The following is a 20,048-nucleotide window of genomic DNA, read 5'->3' as shown; positions in this document are numbered from 1 at the left end:
TGCGAGTTTCGAAATTGAATTCCCTTCTTTTCCCACTCATTTGCTTCACTGCAAAAATGGCATATATTGTAGAGCTGCCCTATCTAACCCCATCTGCTGTTCAGTGGTTTTAGTGTTCGCTATGCCCTTAAACCAATTACTAATTATTGTGGTGTGAATTTTATAGGCAGTATCCAGCGAACAGGTGCTCCTATAATTTTTACATTCTCTCCTGTCACATTTCTGCACTTTTAGCCAAATATAAGGTATTCTACCCTGTCAGCAGTATGTATTCAACAGTTGCATGATTCTAACTTGTGAAATGCTCCCATGTTATTGAGTAAAAGTCCATCGAGTCAGAATATGTAATGCATTGAATTCCTCGGCTCCTGAAGAAAGTAACATTTGAGTAAATATTATTCGTGTGATAGTATGGATTCTAAGTGTATCCAGCAAAATCCTGATCAAATTGCGTGACAAAAGGACCGAAAAAATCCGGTTTATAGCTACTAAAATAGTGAAAATATCTGCAAAATTTGGTTCAATTATCTCTCAGACAGTAAAAGTTACATCAGCTTATATGTACGCCCTTAAGTGGATAAGAAAATAAGTGCACAAAACGTATAGCCAAAAGCGCTTTATTGTATCAGTTCAGTCTAATCTTGTTTCGTCACAGTGCCTGTATTTAGTCAGTAGGTATGGTAGTAGGACCTTCCATCTGGTACACCAGATGCGTTCCGCAGTATTCTGATTCAGTGGAACACTTGCATTGTAGCCATAAGCAACAAGAGCTACCAGTTTCCACCAATTCGGAAAGAAAGTAACGACTCAGGAAAATGTAAAGCATCTTATATAAAAATGATTATATTGTTAGCGTATTAATGCTCTACGAAACGGCTGCAAGTAAACGAGTGGCATGTTTAAGTGCAGTACAGCAGTTAGTGCTACATGAATGAGAGAAGACAGCTGGGATTGCATATTACGTCTACTGGCGCAGGTTTTACTTGCCGGACGAACTGCTACAGAGAGACATTGGTGGGTGAAAGACAGGTCACACCCAAGGATTTCCACGTCGTGAAATGTTCACACCTTATAATATGTATATAAAAAACATCTCATCTTCTCCTACATTACAAGGTTTTCAGTGGATGCTGAGCTGACTGTCCTTGAAAGAAATCGATATGAATACTTTCAATACATACAGGTTGGGTAAGGTAGTACTGGCCTGGAAAATATTTCATGCACCTTTCAGTAGGCATCCCAACTTACATGAGCCGAACCCAGGGCAGACAATGGAATATCGGTTGCCCGTTTCAAGAAGAGTGAAAACATTTCGAACCAGTATTATTTTTCCCTTCCTGTATATAACCGGTCATTCGGAAAAGTTTCGATACTGGGATAATAAAAAATAGAGGAAAGTCAAGACAGTGGTTTTAATACTTCTGGTGTTCTACACAGTCTCCCCCCCCCCCCCATCCCCCACCCTTCACACACACACACACACACACACACACACATCAGTACAATGCACAGAATGTCCATAGGACGACGTAAAATCGTTAGAAAATTCCTTCTTTGGATTCTTGTTCAACTAGCATGTCACAATCGCTTGAATGATGCCTATTCCATCAAAGTATTGACCCTTCATACGAATTTCTGCACTTTGCGATTTTGTGTAAGGTTCTTAGTGATAACACCACGTCTCGACAGCCGAGCTGATTTCCTTCCAGAGAAGAATTGAAGAGTGGAAACGGAAAAAGTTCAAGTGCCATTTTTTTACAAAACGCATTTTCAGTGCAATTGTGTTCTTGGTACTCTGTTTCATGTCCCTAGACTTGATCCAAGTGCCACATTATAGAGAAATCTTTCAAACATGCGTCAGTAGATGGCTCATGGTCTTTGTGCGAAGCTGTGGTTTTCTCTGGAGTTACAGAAATTAAAAGATATTTGGCGTGGTTTTTGTTGAGTGCATTTCTCCTAATTATAAACCTAATGTTGTATTTCTGTCCTCGTATTATCACAAATAAAACACAGTGTTTCATTATTAATGGCACTTTGAACAGAAGCTTTCTTTCTGCTATTTTGTCGAAAACCGACATTTTTGAGACCGTAGCTATGTACAAAATAGAAACTGATCCTTGAAAAGAAGAAAACGGCAATTAGCCGCTGTTAATAATGAACAAACAGCGTCGTTACCGCTTTCGAACAGGTAGGTTCATCTTCAGACGGATATCCATGTTTATATCACATTTGTTCTTGTTTACATTAGCTGTTCGAAAAAAAGCCAACAATTAATGTAAACAACAAACGGAATATAAACGTGAACAGCTCTCTGATGATGAATCTGTCGATTCAAAACAGATAAAAGCGCCATTGTGCACACAAATATCATTATTAACTGTGACTTGTTACCGTTCCTTCTTTGCAAGAATAAACTTGTAAAAACTTTCCTATTCGCACTAAGAAACTATTTGTTTCCTGGTTTGGCACTTACAACTTTCCTAATTTTATTTTATAGAGCTTGTCTCATTATTTTTCGTGGTGATGCGGTGAGTAGCATAATTCTGTGATATTAGAATACTTTCTCGATTATCTGGATACATAGATACATACATAGAAAGATACAATTGTTCTTCATTCTCCTGGCAAATGTCAGATCTGGCATTCCATTTCCATTCTTCGAATGTCCACATACTGCATTTCAATCAAGTCGCAGCTAGCGTCCACACGTCACTGTTTTTGATCGGGAGTCAAAGCGTGCAAATTTTGCACTCATTTTGCTCTGCTTCAAAACATGCGGGAGAATGTCTCGAACACCTGATTTAGGGTTGGTGCTCTAATGCGATTTGTGACACAAGGACGATGACATGCTGCAGCTGCACTTGCGCTGTTAACTCTGTCTGCTTACAACTGACTGGTCGAATACATGTCTGTTCTTTACTGCTGATAGTTCAGGCTGCATCCTTAAGTACTGCGCTGACGTCGCTTACACGCCAGAAATAAGATCAGTCTCGGAACTTTTTGGATGGACGTATATTATTTTTTCACAACGTGATCACCGAGGACTCTCTAGTTCTGGATCGGCTGAAGAACGATGTGGCCTTGTTGCAGCTATCGGAAATGTGATATCATCGTGTAGTGGGCTCAGAAGGCTTCATGAAGGAGACGTGTGCGGGGCGGACAGCTATGAGGGGAAACACGCAAAGTGATTCAGACAAGGAATCATTTGCAGTAAACGCGCGAACATGTCTACAAGAATGCAGCTCATTGAGAGATCATTCCCTTCAGTTTGAGTCCCGGTTTGCCTTGCAAACTGACTTCTAACGCTCATTTCGTTTGACAAGAGATTAAAATTTGTTATCGTCTGTCTATCAAGGATCTGCTAAATCAGTGTCTTCGGACGTCTTAGTGTCTATGTGAGGCGATATGTGTTCAGGTGGACATTGTTATGGAATTGTCTACGATGGAAATAAGTTTAATGTCAAATGTTGTGCTTGGTTTTAAACATAAAGTGAGGGCGGATGGAGGAGTGGTAAGTGTCAGCTAGGCGAGCTGCTCTAGTGTTACAGGAGACACAGTTGTTCTCTGTGAACAGACAGGTGGTCTGAGGGAAGTTGCCAGCGGGTCAGTGCCATGTTCAGGCATTGATCGTGTGGGACTGCATTCTACTTAACAGCATTATACATCACTGTAAGTGTTATATCAGCACTTGATCATCGATATTGCACCTTTTAGTCACAGTCAAAAGTCGAATAAAGTTATTGCAAGAAAAACTCAAGCTGTCTGTGGTTCTACACTGTCCCCCCCAATTAACCTCTTGTTTGCCTTTTTTAATTTGCGCAGCGCCGTATATGCGTTAGTCTCGAGAGCGTTTTACAACGGACGACGGCGTCAGCTCTAGTCCTCCTAGTTTTGCGTTACTTTTCTATTTTCTGTCGTTTGTGTAAGTGGTTGTTATACCTGGGATTTCCGATGTCCATGCTCCTTGTTCTAGCACTTTGTCTTCGCTAAGAATTACATTTGAATGATGACGAAAAAGTTTTTTTTGTAGTGCCTACAGTTCGCTTCCTGACGTTCCTATGATGAAGCCGCAAAAGCTGTAGGTCTTTTTGGACACTTCCCCGGAACTTTTGAGCTCCGAACGACAATTGAAATTTTCTTAAACGAAGGGAATCCTTCTCAGCCTGAAGTAGAAAATATTGAATGGTTATGGAAGTTATCATTTTATACAGATTTTATTAAACATATGAACGACTTTAATTTAAATTTACGAAGAGAAAACCAGCTACTGCCTGATATGTACACTCACAGTAAATTCTTTCGACGAAAGAATGTTTTGTTTCAGTCTCGATTTAACAAAAAAATATTTTACGCATATTAATACACACGAAACAGTCAGCCAAAATGAGAGACTTGATTTTCTGTAGACTTCATAAATGAAACTTTGAGTGCTTTAAAAATAAAGGTTGAGTCTCGTTTTTCAGATTTCGATGCAATTGCAGACGATATCAAGTTTTTTTAAAAATCCTTTTAACGCTGATATAGAAACTCTTGCTTCAGACCTTATGGAAATTATTGATTTGTAACGTAAGGATTTTTATAAAGATAAAAATCTAAATTCGTAATTGCTGGAATGTTATAAGAGTCTTTCACTAACACAGTTTGATCAGTTGCATAAGTTTGCTCATAGCCTTTTACCTGCTGATAATTTCCACTAGTAAACTTAATCCAAACTGCAAACAGTTGTAAGTGAAGAGTTACAGCTACAAAAATCTCATTAAGCTTAATTACAATGCTTAATTTGATTATGGGAATCGCCTTTGTATGTAACTTAGGTACAGAAGCTATTCAGGAAATCTCATACAATTAATTAGTGTTAAAATGTTCAGTTATAATATATAAGGCAGTTAATGTGTTTCTGAATTGGCAATAAAATAAAAACGGCTGATTATTATTCATATTTTGCATAATTTATTTTCGTTGTAAATTTTACATTGTACAGTGTTACTTCGCTTAATAAGCATGATTCGTTCCTGTGTCTTACTCGTAATTAACACTCTTTAGGCGAAACGCTTTTTCTCCTAGGAATCCATGTAGAACAGGTCAGTGTGTTCCATTCGGAAAAAATAAGTACTCACAGAGATTTATAATACAGCACTGTAATTTTTTATTTATAGTAAAGTACATCCTATTTTAGAATAAAGTTGTCTGAAATATTTGCTAGTGCCTGTGCTTCAAAATTTGTCGAAAAAGAGAGCATAGCTACTGCGCTATGGGCATCTTTAGTGAATACGTGTTACTTAACGACGAAAAATCAGAACTGGAATTCGTAAGGAGATACTGCAGGCGAAAGGCTTACCATGCGCCGGTGGAGAAAAGATCTTGCATCGCCGTTGCGCAGAATTTGAATGTCGTCGCGGGAGCCCGAGCAGTGGTACGGGTGACCGCAACTGCGGCGCGAGATGCACTGCGATCAGCACAGCTGGCTCAATGCAGCAGTGTCGAAGCGTCAACATTACAGCGCGGTGGTTTATAGGAGAGCGTGTGACTCAGTGTTCATTTACAGTGACCAAAGAGGCCAGAAGGTAGTTTTTGAAATGGTTATTAAAGACTGAAAAAATAACACTAAACGGACTCTTTATGCGAAATATCATTCATTAAGCAACTCAGTGTCTTACATTTTCTTCTACTCGTTGTGGAATCACTCTTTATGGGATGCGCTCGATAAGCAAGGTTCGACTGTAATAACAAAAAATAAATAAATAAAAACTATGGCTGGCCAAATACCATGCATGTCTCCCACGTTACCGCAGGCTGGATTAATGGTGTTCAATGGTGTTCGCGGAGCGGTGTTGTTCCGCGGGCCGTAGTTTGAAAACCCTTGGTCTGTGGTCACATTGGGAGCGGGACGGCGAGGTGTGCCGGAACTGGCCCTCGTTTTGCATTAAGAGCTGGCTGTTCAGGGATTGGGATTGCAACCGAATTTTCTACATACATGCAGCAATTCCCAAGTGTCAGATAGAAAAAGAGATTAATAAAGATGGCGAGATCTTTACAATCAGTGTCGTATCCTCAGCGTTTTAATAAAAAATAATGAGTTTATCAACTTACACATGACTTTAATTGGTGTTAGATGTGATTTGCATAGTAGACAAAATGAAAAGCGTCAGGCTGGGAATGGCTTGATGCTTTTCACAATGTACACTGATTCGATAAGAAATGGAACACACCGAACAGTCATGTTGATCGTTCAGGGCTTAGTAGTGCCTACGAGTCAAGGATAGGCCCATAATGTTCAGAGTGGTCTCCAAGGTGAAGATAATCCTCTCGACAGAATATGCTGAGTAGGATCAAGCTCAAATGACTTTGGACATTCGTAAGTACCCCATGGATCATTGAGCCAAGCAGACGCAGTGTGGTAGATACCGACTACTGCACTGCGCTGGTCGGTCTACAGATCTCACAGAGTGTTGCCGTAGGCTAAAAAATGAATGCTCTTGATCTACCAGCCCATCCCTGTACTATCTATCTACGTGCTTTAAGGTGCACGCTTTAAGACGTACTTTGTTGTGTCATGGTATCTACACCATACAGCTAAAAGGCACACTATTTGGCAAAAACCTTTGGATAATAAACTGAGTCGACTGTAGGTGATGTAGGCCATGCGTTTGAGGGTGCTCGGCCAGAAAGTTGATCTGCAAACTACATCGCTCCGCTAGACGTGGGAGTTGGTATTCCCTTCCACTTCTCAGCCCTCCGAAATGACCTACCCAGACAGCTGTAGGGAGACTTACAGTTACCGAGGAGTCCAAACGATGGGACAAGATGGCACTTTTAGTTCAAGATATCACTGTGAGAAGTGAAAGAAGCGACTAGTGGCAGGGATAATCCTGCGGACCATACCCTGCGGATTTTTGGCTTGGTGCTCATTTAGCCACAGCGCTGCAATCCGTCTGAGTGTGCAACCACAATGTTGCCTCTTGTCAAAATGAGCCAATACAGCGACTGCAGTGATGTTGAATGTGGTGTGGGTACTACAGACCAGTAAGTATCGGTACTTCGTCACAGAGATTTCACAAGAATAGCCGTCATTTTGTTTGTAATACTCTGTTCTTCTTGTCGCTCAAACATATAGTACAAGTATATCTGTGAAATCTGTAGGTCGTATTTTATTCAGCTCTTATTTTCTAGACGGTTATGTTTGTGGGACCATATTTAAACGGACGTGCAGCTTGACATAGTTTCTTTCGTAGTTTTTATGTCCATACGTAAGTTTACCTGAAGAGATCAACATGTATATGAGGACAAAAAAGTACGAGGAGCGTTACGCAGGTTGCATCTTGCAGATGACATACGAATTTAAACAAGAACTATGAGAAAAACTATGGCAACCTGTATCTTACAGTTTAACGTGCATATAAAGATAGGAATTGTGAGGAAAATGTGGTTCAAATGGCTCTGAGCACTATGGGACTTAACATCTATGGTCATCAGTCCCCTAGAACTTAGAACTACTTAAACCTAACTAACCTAAGGACATCACACAACACCCAGTCATCACGAGGCAGAGAAAATCCCTGACCCCGCCGGGAATCGAACCCGGGAACTCGGGCGCGGGAACCGAGAACGATACCGCACGACCACGAGCTGCGGACAGGGAAAATGTGGCAAGCTATATGAACATTTAAAGAAGGTTACATAAAACGTAACCTTCTAGAGAATCAGACATAACACATTGCTGATGACACAAATGTGCTGAAACACGTTTGCGTAGTAAGAAAAATTCTTCTTTGAATCTAACTTTCATATTAACGATTACAGAGAAGAACAGGTTTCTTGTGCTCGTGATTTACAGCAGCAGTTATATATAAATTGTATTAGTTAGCAAGAAAGCACCTATTTGCATGCCGGACATGAATTTTCATTTATACACCCAGACTCGTTTTATCTTTTTAACAGGCATCCTCGTTGGATGTTGTCTTGAAACAGCACTCTTAGGCTAAATAAATCCTTTGATAGGGAAAATCAGTCTCCAGACAACCTTGTTGAGAGTTGGAGCTGAGATACAGAGGTGATAGCCAAGGCGATGCATCTAAAGGTTATGTGACCCTTTTTCAGTATCGTGCCCGGAAGCCACTGATGCGAGAAACGAGTGCAGTGGTAACTCACGGCACGCCGTCTGGAATTACGATGGACGTCAGTGGATGTAGTAGGTGCCTTGCGAACGGTATTTACCTGCTTGTCTGGTCGCAGCAGAGAAATTATGGAAATTATGTGATGGGTTCATTGTGTTTACTCTGGTTTAGTAATGGATAATGAGTATTAGGAGACTGCAAAGTCAGCACAAACATCCCTGAAACTGTTTTAGAGAGTACCACTCCTCCCACACTGAGATGACAGTTCGGAGTGTCACATTTCCTGTGGCAGCATGATAATGCATCATTATACAATGGACCACTTGACAGTTGTCCGAATGCAATCTGGTTGATTCGGTGGACTGGTCTGCTCGACGAGTTTGTGACACTTGCACGGATTGACACTTATACATGAGAATGAATGTGTCGACATTTGCACGGAGCCCAGGACACTGTAGGTGGTGCACAGGGTATTCCATAAGTAGGAGGGTGCGGGGGGGGGGGGGGGGGGGTAGCTGCCAGAGCCCATTTCCTGTACAAAGTCCCCTGTCTCCGTACCAGTCTTGTATTTTCTTCATAAAAATTTACTCAGTCTTCTTGGGGAGGTGCAGCAAAAAATGTTCAAATGTGTGTGAAATCCTATGGGACCCAACTGCCAAGGTCATCAGTCCCTAAGCTTACACACAACTCAACCTAAATTATCCTAAGGACAAACAGACACACCCATGCCCGAGGGAGGACTCGAACCTCCGCCGGGACCAGCCGCACAGTCTATGACTGAAGCGCCTTAGACAGCTCGGATAATCCCGCGCGGCGGAGGTGCAGCGGTAGGAATATCTGATTGTAAGCTATCGCCTATTTCCTTGGAGCTTGCTGACTGTACTGAACAGGGCTTCAGTGTATTCCCTGAATTTATATTTACACAGTCAACACGCAAAGTAATTCATTTCCAACAATTGGTTGCCAACTGCAATGCTGCATATTTCAAACATTTCTTAGATGTAGCTGTTTTTAAAGGGATGAAAAGTAGCATGATGGTCAGGTTACGACCTTGAAAGTGGTCAGACACATCAACATCAATATATCAGTGCAGGATAGCAAGTCTACACATTTGTTGTATGCGAAGGTGTCTTGATACACTAGTGTTCAGTCAATACACTTTAAAACTTTAAACGCAACGAAAAAATTCAGTTTACAACAACCATGCAATAGATTCCATGCAAAGATTATAGACACTTGGAACGCGAACGGCGAGAAGCCTATGTACAAATATTAAAAAAGAAAAAAGAGAAAGGCTCGCTTTTTAAGCGATATGACAAAAGAAAGTATTCGTCATATGGGAGCAGAGAAACAACCGTCTCAATAATTTTCCCAACATTTTCACTATGAAAATTCAGTTTTGTTTTCAGGAGAAAAACTTAATGAATGAGTTTGCAGTTAGACCACGTTACCAAACTGATTTTCAGCTTGTAAGGGGTTGCGCAGTTTCACTGATTTTCGGGTTATTTGACAGTGTGGAAACCCAGCTACAGCTAGAACTTACACTTGTGTGACGTTTGCGTGATTAGTTTCACAGCAATATTAATCTTGTAGACTTTACAAGTCTGCAGCTGCGATTATGCCGACGTTTAGACTTACATGTACACGCTGCTTTTTTACACAACGAAGAGAACCAAACCTGCCCACAGAAGCTCACTGGCAGACTTCAACTTAAGAGCTTGTCTTCGAATTAGCATTAGTCGAAAGGTGGCACCAGACAGTGATCCTTTAGTGAAAAGCAAAAGTAATAATATTCATTTACATTCTGTAATTTTATGTTTAAGGGTTAAACAAAATGTTAACTAAATATAAATTTTTCAAATTTAAACTTCGTCCTAAAGTGGCAGTCATCATAAGGCTGCAACCGTCGTAAGAAATGCCACGTTTCTTACTTAGCCGCCCCAGGTTCTTTGCATCATTAAAATATTAAGAGAGAAGTTGAATTTATTTGTCAGTTCTCATTAACACAACAGTCCTAAAAGTAAATCTGCCACGAAACGCCTTAATGAGCCATCCCAAGGCGATACGTGGCTGCTCACTGCTATGGTGTGAGCGCGAGCCAGCTCGCTCGAGCATCTCTGCTGAACTGCTAGGCTTCTTAGTGTGGCTGCAGCTGCTAAAAGCCGATTAAGCTCGGTAAGAGCCCCAAGCATGTGCCACTCCGTGCAAATGCCACACCATGCAAGTGTTCCAACGTCTGCTCAACCTGCTGAACCTCATCCAACATCTCTGGGATGTATATGATGAAAATAATGAAGATTGAGTGCTAGATCAATTTAGCCAAAACACAGCGACAACTTTCATCAGGCAGGCTGAAGAACGGAAATAAATTCCACCTTCTCTGTACCAGAACTTAATGGAATGGATAGAAATTCTTCATAACAAAGAAAGACGACATATGAACAACGTTCAACAACGTGAACTTAAAATTAGAACCCACTAAGAACGTTTAGAATAAGAAGGATCTTTATATAAATGCAAAATTAAGATCTTGCCACTTATTGAAGCCATCTGAAGCCTTGTAAACAGCAGAAATCCTGAATCTATGAAGGAACAGCGTTACTTAGAAGGCTTAAATATGGGGAATGAAAGATTCTCAGTCAGGGGAAATGCGAACTTGAAGAACTGGAGACGGTTTATATGGGAGACTAGTGACCTGTAAATGCTGATCGGTGGGAACTCTGACACCATCAGGGACATAAAGACTATGCTTTCCAGATATTTTAGCAGAGGAAACTGACTAGTGCAGATAGACACACCAGATACTCTTGGGAGTTCGAAAGCCAAAATACTCTGGATCCAACGAAGGCATAGAGATGTTGAAGAAATGGGAATACAGAAAACAGATGTTGCAAAAGATAACTTTGAAATCCTAGCTCGAAGTTGCCACCGGTTTGCAGGACAGAAGTACATCCACGACGAACATATCCTAACAGAGCGTGAGGATGAAAAGCAATTGAACGAAGATACAGATTGAAAGAAGATGATCCAAATTAACATGATCTACTGATGTACAACGCTGATGTAACACGCTATTTGTTGTGTGGCAGCCGCAAAGAAACCAACACCCCCCCCCCCCCCCTATTGTCATGTAATTGACACTACCCGTAACGAATAAGGCACCAGGAACTAACGAAATTTCGCATGGAATACGTTGAAGAATCAGTTCCTTTCCTAGTTCATACACACTGTGAATCCCTTCCGTCAACCTCACTGGAAAAGATCTGTTGGTTGATTTAGGAGAGGGGACTAAATGACTGGAAAAGAGAGCAGCTCATTTCTGTTTGCAAAACGTTTTTGATGGGAGCAGGCAGGTATTAAGTGGTAAGGTGTCAGACCATGAGTAATGCCAGGAAATTTGCGCAAAGAATTTTATTAGTTTGGCCTTCTGCAAAAACGATAAAATTTCTCAACGTAAGATTTCTTGAAAAAAAATCTCAACATTTAATAAGATAACAACATTTAGGCAGTTCATTTGTTACACAACATTTGTGAAATTAATAAGCAATGACTAGTTTTCATTAAATAAGTTTTACTTCAGCAAAATTTGAGTAATGTGCGTCGAAAATAATTAGATTCACAGACGTTGACATAACAAGCCCATCGCAGTTCTGAAATAGTAATAATAATTAATCAGGATATCAAATAATGCAGAATTATAACAGAGAGACAGAGACACAATTTTAACAAAACTATTTACATTGTTAAAACACAAGTTTAAACACATAATAAGATCTGGCTACAGAAAATCGCGGGTGATGCCGAAAGTATTTGATTAAATAACCCAAAGCTTAATATGCCAGATACGCTCTATCGACGTTTAAAAGGTTACAAGAGAATATAAATAAAATGTAGCTGTGGTTAAGTACTGCTAAAACTACGTTTTTGTTTTTCTAAACTGAAGGAAAACGACAGTTATGAAAGGCCCAACCTGAGGCAATAAATTTAAAAAAATTAAAAACGGAGCTCACCAGTTAGCTACTGATACAGAATGAGACAATATCGTTAACACTCGTAACTGCCATCACTTACACTAACATTCAAATGATACTGATAAATGCATAAATAAAATATTAACCATGACAACCTGTGCAGTTAAATGTTCAATGTGAAATTTCGGGTGGAATCCGAAGCGATGACAGCATCAAGTTGAACGTAAAGTTCTCGCCCAGAAATTTTCCTCTTTGGTCGTCCTGGAATAATGGACTTATAGCCTTCACTGTCGTGCTCCAAACTTAATCCAGTCATGTTAACTTGCTTCTCAAGGCGCTTCACCGAGTGAACAACTTGGGCTGGACAGCAGGAAACGCACCGGAAGTAGGAAGGCGCCAAGAAGTACTTTCTCACTCGGCCACAGCATAGAGTAGTGTCGAAATCTACCACGCCTAGCCCATCACCGGAGATAATGTCACAACTCACTCCAGTACACGAGGACTCTGCGAGCTCGACCGATACACTTAACTCGGCTACCCCTGAACGCGTGGAGAGTAAACACGTTCCCGCCAATTAAGAAAAGATACACTGATATACAGGGTGAGTCACTAACTATTGCCACCAAGAATACTCAGAAAGTACGATAGGAGCTGAAAAGTTTGTGGGAAAAAAGTTGCATGGAACAACGTGCCTCTTGGTAGGTGCGCATACCATCTATTTAGTGGAAAGCATTAGCAATGCATTTTTGTCCCGACCGCTGATCAATGAGAGCGCCACTAGATCCAAGCCAACATTTTGTTCAATGTGATTATGTAGATTTAGACATCCGGGAGTCTGATAGCGTGATGTAGTTCTGGATGACATGGTTGTTCGCATAATCTCCCGCATTGAACTAACGAATACTTTGACACGTACATCCATTGTGAATCAAGCGCCCTCACCAAACTTCCCTCCCTCCCTCCTCTGATCTTTGTTTCTTTGAGATAGGCAGTCCAACGCGGTTGACGCTGACTGTAGTGGTTTCTCCTGAATCCAGGTGCCAACAGATCTTGGTAGCCGTTACTCCTAAAATGTCTAACACACGCAGAACAGAGAGATGACTGCCTCTTGTGGCTGCCGCTGATGTTCTGGCTACGATTAAATGTGCTAAAGTTTCTCGTCGATGCTCAAGCTGTTATTCAGACGGCCAGTAAAAGATCTGAAGAAGAAATGACCATCTACGACGTCGATGTATTCGTTCGATGAAGCGACAAATTGAAAGCTGATTTCTCAACCTCCCACATGTAATTATCAATCGGTTACTCAAGCGTTTCACTTTCTGACCATAATCAGCTACGCCCTGAGTTTTAGTGACATTGTGAGTCCATCGTAACTTTATCAGTCGACATTAGTTCCTCTCTGGAGACTGAAGGTATGCTCTTCCTGTCGTCGCGTTTCCTTCTGCTCATTATTACATTAGTGCGTTAAACGACTACTATCGCCGGCCGGAGTGGCCGAGCGGTTCTAGGCGCTACAGTCTGGAACCGCGCGACTGCTACGGTCGCAGGTTCGAATCCTGCCTCGGGCATGGATGTGTGTGATGTCCTTAGGTTAGTTAGGTTTAAGTAGTTCTGAGTTCTAGGGGACTGATGACCTGAGCAGTTCAGTCCCATAGTGCTCAGAGCCATTTGAACCATTTTTGACTACTATCTTTACGCAGGGAAGTCTGTTATTATCGCCGTTTGGTGCCGGATGGATTGCCAAAAAGAACTTTTGAAAGATGGCATAGATTATGGAGGTCATCATCCTGATTACGATTGATGAATACATCGGCAGTGACGAGGAATTCTCCAATCCAGCGTTAAAACCCTTGTGCCCATACAGTTTTCATCCCGAGGCTCTACGAAATGCTAAAATCGCTTTATATATTTGATTTGAGAAATCTTGACAGACCTTATCTATATTTACACTCAGCTAGCCACTTTACGGTGTGCTGTTCAGGGTACTTCTACACTCAGCTAGCCACTTTACGGTGTGCTGTTCAGGGTACTTCTAATACCGATGTATCTGCTCCCCCCTTTCCCCTCCCACTCAAGAATAGCGCATGGGGAAAATGATTGTCCGTAAAGCTACGTATGGCATCTAATTTCTCTGATCTTCTAGTCGTTATCATTTCAGGGGACATGTGGGGGAAGTAATACGTTGGCTGATTCTTCCTGGAACGTAAGTTCTCGAAATTTTAACACTAAACCTCTTTGTGAGTACAACGCCTCTCTTGTAACGTCCGCCAAATGGCTCTGAGCACTATGGGACTTAACATCTATGGTCATCAGTCCCCTAGAACTTAGAACTACTTAAACCTAACTAACCTAAGGACAGCACACAACACCCAGTCATCACGAGGCAGAGAAAATCCCTGACCCCGCCGGGAATCGAACCCGGGAACCCGGGCGTGGGAAGCGAGAACGCTACCGCACGACCACGAGCTGCGGACTAACGTCCGCCATTGGAGGTTTTTGAGCATCTCCGTAGCGCTCTCATACTGAGTAAACGACCCTGTGATGTAACGAAATGAACATACTCACGAATCGATCGAACGAATGTTTTGCGAGCCACTTCTTTCGTGGATGTATTACACGGGGGGGGGGGGGGGGGGGGGGCAAACACATGGGAACACCACGAGAAAGGCATGCTGCAACACAAAAAAAGATGGTATGAAAGTTTGTATGCTGCGCTGATGTATTTGAGTACGAACGGCACCTGTGCAATGTCTTCAATACGTTGAAAGTGTCAGATGCGGTCAGAACAGTGTTCTATGTAGTTGTGAGTGCATTATATCGGAGCTGAATGAATTAGAACGCGACCAAATCGTTGGTGCTCGTATGGTGGTGTGTTTCTCTAACAATGGGAGCCGACGTGGTTACTTTTTCGAAAGGCACCGTGCCGAAGGTTCATACTGCGTACAGGGAAAGCGGAAGAACATCAAACGCTGAATCACAACGCGGGTGAAATGACGTTTTGAGTGACCGTAACAGACGGTCTTTGAAGAGGATTGTGACGAAAAATTAGGGAACGACAGCTGCAAAGGTCACTGCAGAGCTGAATGTCGCACTCACGAATCCTGCCACCGCAAAACAACACAAAGAGAGTCTCAGAAGTAGAGAATTGCAGTGCGAAATGGAATTTCGAAACCACACATCAGTGATGCAAATGTCAATAACAGGAAAACGTCCTGTCGAAGTCATTAAACCTGGAATATGAAGCAATGGAAGAATGTCATTTGGTCGGATGAGTCTTGTTTCACACTGTTTACAACTTCCGGCCGAATTTACGTTCCAAGAGTGAAACATAGCGGGAGTTCTGTGATGACTTCGGCAGCCATATTGTGGTATCCTATGGACCCCGTGGTTACTCTGCAGGGTCGCATTGCTAACAACGATTACGTGGACATTTTGGCTGACCAGATTCATCCCATGGGACAATGTTTGTTTCCCCAGTGGTGATGCTCCCTTCCAAAGCGGCAGGACCCTTCCTCATACAGCTCGCATCGTGCAGGACTGGTTTTGTGAGAACAAAGATGAATTTACCTATCTCCACTGGGCACCGCAGGCCACAAATCTCAATATTATTGAGCTTTTGAGGTCTACTTTGGAGATAAGGCTGCGTGATAACGGTCCATCTCCATTATCATTGCCTAACCTTGCCACTAGTTTTCCTGGAAGACTGGCATAGGATTTGAAACCATATTGAACCTGTATTTATCCATTCCGAGACGACTGGAAGTTGTTTTGAATACCAACGGTTTTCATACGTATTAGGTTCAAATGGTTCAAATGGCTCTGAGCACTATGGGACTTAACATCTGTGGTCATCAGTCCCCTAGAACTTAGAACTACTTAAACCTAACTAACCTAAGGACATGACACACATCCATGCGCGAGGCAGGATTCGAACCTGCGACCGTAGCAGTCCCGCGGTTCCGGACTGAGCGCCTAGAACCGCTAGACCACCGCGGCCGGCATACCTATTAGGCACGGTACTATGTTGTGTTTTTGGTGTTCCCATATTTTTGTCCATCCCCTGTACATCTGTATCTACACGATTACTTTGCATTTCACAATTAAGCGTCTGGTATTTCTGGATGGTCACTCCTAGGTATTTTACGATAGTTACTATTCCAGTGCTCCGCTTCTTACAGTGTAATCGAACAGTAGTAGAGCTCTTCAATTATTTATTCGCAATAAGTTAGAATAACTTTCATTCAGGGTTAACTCCAGCCCCTGCAGCAACCGCAGAACCTCTGCAGGTCTTGCTGCAGCCTTCTGGTGTTGTAACCTCGCTACAGACAACAGCAGCGTCCACAAATAACCTAACGGAATCTCCAACGTTGTCCAGTGGGTCATTAACACTGCATACACTGTAAATAGTCTTCTTATCCTCAATTCTTATCCACCTGCAAGAATAATACTGGATGATTTTTTTTCTAACATGTACAAACCCTAGAGATTGATCGATGAGAGGATACGGAACAAAAAAAGGTCTAATGGACTTATGCCCGGAAATGCATAGTTTCCATGTTAGAGACCATTTATTCAATCATACATTGCTATAGAGATTGCGGTCTAATACACGCTGTATCATGCAGCCACAGTTACAGTATGTGCTGAAAATAGTTTCCATTTGCCTCAAGGAATGCGTGTACGCGCCATAGCATTTTCTGTCTCACACGTTCATGTCGGCCTGATTGCATTCGAACAGTGTCAAAGCAGCGCGAATACGCTGCTCCATTGTCTCCATATCTGGAATGGGCTCTGCATACTCGATACTTCTAAGACGGCCCCATAACCAGAAATCGCACGGATTGAGATCCTGTGAACGAGCAGGCCATGCAACGGGGCCCCCTCGTCCCATCCATCGACCAGGGAAGACGCGACTGAGACGCATCCGGACATTAACGGCGGTTGGGCTGGAGCACCATCAAGTAGCAGCCACATAACCCTTCGAATCATCCATGGAACTTCTCTCACCGGGGGAAGCAAAGTCACCCGCAATAAACACCGATAGTTCCGGCCTGTTAGGCGACTTGGAAGGAACACTGGATCCTAAATACGGTCGCCAATCGTCTGCCCCACACGTTCCGGCTGCACCGATAGTGATGATTCACTGTCAGCATACCATGGGGGTTCTACATCCTATCCCACAGAGGAGTGTTATGAAAGTTGAAGATACCACTCCGCTTGAAGGTGGCCTCACCTGTGAATAGGATAGATGATACAAATCCCGGAATCGTGGTTGCCTGGTGAAGATACATCCAAAAAACAAAACTGCTCCCGATGTGGAAAGTCTATCGCTAGTAAGCCCTGCATACGCTGTAGGTGATAAGGATAGTAACAATTGCCATGGGGAATGTTCCACACGGTCGTCTGGCTTATCCTGTACTGGCGGGCCAACTTCCTGGTACTGACACGGCGATCGCCTTTCAAAGTGTCAATCACATTTTCCTCCAAGTCTGGTGTCCGAACATCTCAGGTACGTCCTTCATGATTTCCTGCTTCCTCAAACGACTCTGCCTCAGAGAAACGGCGGAACACTGTTGCAAACATTGAATTCTGTCGTTGTTGGCGGGGCACAGGTCTCCTGATACAACCTAGCCGCCCGCCGCCCGTTGCCATTTGCCTTTCCGTAAGTAAACGCCATGTCGGCAAGCTCTCGATTCGATTACGGAACTACTGTGTAAAATGTTGTATCACATCTGCTGGAAGGCGAGTCAGCAAGGGAAGTTGATTGGACGCAACATTACAAGTGACTATGGCAGGGGAGTGCTCTACGGCATGGCGTGTGAGGAACAATACCACCCTCTAGGAGAAAACCATGCATACAGCAACCGTGGCTGGATGGTACAGCTCGTATTAGACCGCAGTTTCTGTAAAAAGTATGACTGAATAAATGGACTACAGTATGGAAACCACGCATTTCCGGACATAAGTTCATTAGACCTTTTTTGTTCCGTATCCTCTCATCGATCAATCCCCAGAGCTTGAACATAGTAGACATAATCACTCTATATATGCATGAAGCTGCTAGACGCATGGTGGAATGTGTCTCAGAGTACTGTGTGGAATTTTTGTAACGCATTTTATCATTGTTATTTTCCTGTGTTGTTCAACAGGAGGTACTATGCTACCTGCAATTCTTGCGTTGGAGTAACCAAAAACTGTTACATTATCATTGAAGGACATTATCTATCAGCGTAATATGTTCTTCAAGTCTTCATTAGATTAACAAAGTTTCAGCTTTAGAAACAGTGCACAGCTATTTTTACAGTCAAAAGTTCATTCACTTTACTTAATGGGCACTAGTTTCCCTCGAATTAAGTTCATGACCAAGAAGGAAACTTGAGGTTTAAAATATCGCTTCGTTTGTCCTCAATACGTCTTTTCTGGGAACTTTGCCGAACGTAGTCTGAGGCTGAGGTTTGAAGATCTTTCAGCTGGCGCCATGATATTTGTTATAGGGTTGGAATGTAAAGCAGTAGCTGTAGCAATCTAAAACTGCCACCAAATAAGACTGTCTCAGAGCCATTTTATTAATTCAGGTTCTGATTGCTTAACTATTAAAACGCATTGTTTAATTGCCAAATGAATTAAGCCTTATTGACTTTCAGGCTTCTGGAAAATTTCTCTACTACTTGTTCTAATTTCTATGTTTCTCATCAGGATCCGTTTTCTTCATGAACGTCGTCATGTGGCATTACTTTTTGTGACTGATTTTCTTGCTAGTTTTTCATTTGGCCCAGAACATATTTCTCAAGTTGGTGTATACATAGAAAGGTCTGGTTGTTTAAATCAAATTCGTTGCGCAACTGCTTATCTTGCCTGTTTTTAAATTCACTTTGACAGTTTACATCGACAGTCAAAGGAAGAAAGGAATTTAGCGTTCAACGTTTCATCGACAACACTGTTCGTGAGGATAGAGAACAAGCGCATTTGAACTGGGATGTAAAGAGAGATCCTCTGCAGCTTTTCTGAAGAAACCGTGCCAGTATTCATCTGAAGTGATTCAGGGAATCAGTACCGAACAACCAGTTCACAATACTACCGGTTTCTGACGCTGTCATTTTACTTGACTTTTTACTGAATCGCTTCAGCGGTATCTATGCATTGTCTATCATGGGCAGTTTCTGGCATCCGGCTGTAAACGCCTCACTTACAGATACATGCGGTCTATGGTAGCCATCACATTTGCTATAAATATAGTCGTAAAGTAAACTGAATCACGCAGTCACAAAAAGTAGATGAATCGCACGTGTTATCTCAGTATTTCGGTCCCGGGAAAATCGTTCACAGCGAAGAGAATTGCGGCCGGAGAAGATTTAATCATTTCACGAGTAATAAGATCAGTGTATGCGTTTTTTCTGATGATATCAGTGGTGAGCTCTGCCGAAATGTTGCACGGTTTCTACTGTGACAGCAAGATTTCCTACCATGTACCACGCACTTGCTTGTGTATGGCCAAGCATCAATTCCAGTTTTAGGCTCTGCACCCATACAAATCGGTTACCCGCCGCCACGGTTTCTGTGGTAAACCATAAGGATATCCCAAACATTATTGGCATGGACTCTTTTAATGCATTCCGTTTCATGATTATAGACACATTGTTCCCTTCTAAGAAATCTGCAACACCTGTAACAAATTTTCTTCCCACTTTAGACAAAGTTTAGGATATGCGAAAGCACATATCACTCTTTCTGCCGAAGCAATTTCACAGTTCGCACGTACTAGTCCTATACAGTACATGATATCATCAGAAAGCCTGTGTGGGACGAACTCGACCATCTCACCGTCCGGGACGTTCTGTGGCGCTTTCCATCTGCGGCGACTTCAAGGATACAGCCATTACCCAAGCTGTAATAAATACCTACCCACTACAACGGCCTGAAGAATTTTCACACCTTCCATATGGACGTTGCTACTCAAATACAG

Source organism: Schistocerca serialis, chromosome 1, assembly GCF_023864345.2.
Source record: "Schistocerca serialis cubense isolate TAMUIC-IGC-003099 chromosome 1, iqSchSeri2.2, whole genome shotgun sequence".
Lineage (NCBI taxonomy): Eukaryota > Metazoa > Arthropoda > Insecta > Orthoptera > Acrididae > Schistocerca > Schistocerca serialis.
The sequence above is the reverse complement of the archived record's forward strand: the minus strand, read 5'-3'. Positions refer to the sequence as shown.